The sequence below is a fragment of the Lactuca serriola genome, chromosome 4, assembly GCF_051521515.1.
Source record: "Lactuca serriola cultivar US96UC23 chromosome 4, Lser_US96UC23_V15, whole genome shotgun sequence".
Classification (NCBI taxonomy): domain Eukaryota; kingdom Viridiplantae; phylum Streptophyta; class Magnoliopsida; order Asterales; family Asteraceae; genus Lactuca; species Lactuca serriola.
The window spans coordinates 147,851,513-147,854,065 of record NC_136411.1 but is presented as its reverse complement, the minus strand read 5'-3'; the positions used below and the strand labels follow the sequence as shown (position 1 = coordinate 147,854,065).

At 29.1% G+C, this 2,553-nt stretch overlaps 1 non-coding gene across 1 annotated transcript; it reads left to right on the top strand.

The window, feature by feature from the left end:
* The first annotated feature begins 2,211 nt into the window (after positions 1–2,211).
* On the top strand, positions 2,212–2,295 carry TRNAL-CAA (transfer RNA leucine (anticodon CAA)). Its single transcript has one exon. It is a non-coding gene; the product is annotated as a tRNA-Leu (tRNA).
* The last annotated feature ends 258 nt before the right edge of the window (positions 2,296–2,553 follow it).

The following is a 2,553-nucleotide window of genomic DNA, read 5'->3' as shown; positions in this document are numbered from 1 at the left end:
AAACAGCGGCAACATCCCAAAGTTACGAACATGAACAGTGAAAGTATGGTTGACTGTTATGGTGGTTCCTGAGAAAAACCCTAATTCCAAAATCGAAAATGGCGAGGGTTCTAATAGCAAAAAGAAACGAAAGAGGAACAAGAACAAGAAGAACAGTGGACAGGAAGAGTCTGATTTGGTAGTACAGGAAGTAGCAGACATCAATGAGACAATGACAGTGAGAAGGAAGAGGAAGTTACAGTGGTGAAAGAGAAGAAAAGGAAGAGGAAGAAGAAAGAGAAGAAAAAGAAAACACAGAGACAGATGATAATAAACAGGAGGAAGAAGGTGATGAGGGTTTGAACATGGAAGAAGAGGTGGAAAAGGAGACAGAGACAAAGACAAAGAAGAAGGTGAAGAAGAGTGGTGGTGACTCTGGAATCATTTACTTCTTTGCCCTTATCTTTAATCAAATTTTGGAAATTGCAGTGCTTTCATTGTGATTGATGAAGCTGACAGAATATTGAAAGCAAACTTTGAAGAGGAAACGAAGCAGATATTTAAAATCTTACCCAAGGTATGGTTCTCTGTTGTTGTTTTAGAAGAAATGTAAGAAATAGCCACGTGCTTTCTCAATACTACTTCATTAATGCAATTGGATCCTGATCATCACACTAAATTCTCTCACTGATTATCATATTAGAGCAAAATGAGTTGTATAATATTTTAATCTTTTATACTACTTTATTTGTATACCTATACCCGATTATTTATGTTCAAACAACTTGTATTCTTCTTCTCATTACCTGATAAGATAAATTACATTAAACCCATTTAATTATGTTTTTTTTTTTGTATTCACAAAAGTTTCTAATGTGACTACTTTAACATGTTATAGTAGGTTAAAGTGGTTGACACAGAAGAATATTGTCAAACTTGGATGGTTTTCATTGATAAAGATCAAGTGTGGTGCTTAAACCATAAAAATGATGAAATTGTAATGTCTTTTACTTGTTTTGCCAATGGATAAATGAAAATATTTGAGAAAAATGTAAAAGAGAAAAAACTGTTTGGCCAACTTGTAAAAAACATTTACTTAGTAAGTTTATTAAGTAGAAAAAAAGGCTTCCAAGACTTCTAACTTTTGGACTAAGCAGTTGGAAATTGTAATCGAGTCGCTAAAATAACCAAAGTATCATCAAATGACTATGCTTTATAACAAAATAATCTTTCATCTTGCAAAATTGCCTTATGAATGATGTTTAATACAGAAAATCTTGAAAGAAAAATATACAAAATGTGTATGTTTTTGTGAAATTCTAACAGGTGAAGTTATTTTGGTAAAATTCATTTTGTCAAGTATCCGACTATTTTGTCATACATTTTCAAAGGGTGGTCGTTTGGCGATATTCAACCAATTTTGGCCAACATAGGTTTATTCCTTTTTTTTTTTTTTTATTTTTTTATTTTTTAATTATTTTTTAATATCAATTCTTGTAAAATTAAAGTGACTGAATTTGTAAAGATTTCTGTATGTATAAAATGTTGAATATATATGATGCATTTCTTTTCTGGATTGTATAGAACTAATGTCAACTTAAGAAATGATATTCACTTTATTAATTATTATAAATAAAAATTCTAAATAAAATATATTTAAAAAATTTTGATTGTCAAGTACCCAAAAATCATGATTTTTATTCGCTTTAATTATGACTTTTAATATTTACATATATACAATTTCATATATTATATAAAATCCAAAAAAATATTGTTTTTCTCTTTTTTTTTTCATTGTCATCAAACACAAAAACGCTTGAAAATATGGTTACTGAAAATATGGAATCGCAAAATAAATATGATCCACTATATTTAAACCTATATTATTAACATAAAAAGAACAATAAAAATATTCACAAAAAGAATAAACTGAAATGGTATTTAAAAAATAAAATGAATAGAAACGTGGGGTGATACGTAGAGAAAAGAAAAGACATAACTCGAAAAATAAATTTAAAATTACCGTTTAATGTTAAGGAGATATATTTTGTAACTTAACAATTAACCACTACATATTTCATATATTAAGTGAATTAAATCAAACAGAAACAATACCTTAGTGATTATCTTTATCCCATTTTTTTTTCTTGTTTTGAGATAAGGATTTATCGTTTCTTGGTGTTTTGTTTCAATATTAAATAGGAGGTAAAATATCGTTCAAAGAACACAACAGTCAGGATGGCCGAGTGGTCTAAGGCGCCAGACTCAAGTTCTGGTCTTCGAAAGAGGGCGTGGGTTCAAATCCCACTTCTGACATTTTTAATTTACTCTTTTTGTCACCTTCGACTCATTAAGATGTGCCTAAATACAAAACAAACTCATTTGCACCTTCAAAACCCCAAAATATCTTTATTTTTCATAGTAGAACAATCAAAGTTGATTTTAAAACATACAAATCGACGTATTGATATTGTAAAATCTGTTGGATCACAATTAATTTTGTATCCTAAACAACATATTGTATACTACTATACATCATAATGGTAAAGGATACAATGTGTTGCATTGCCAATT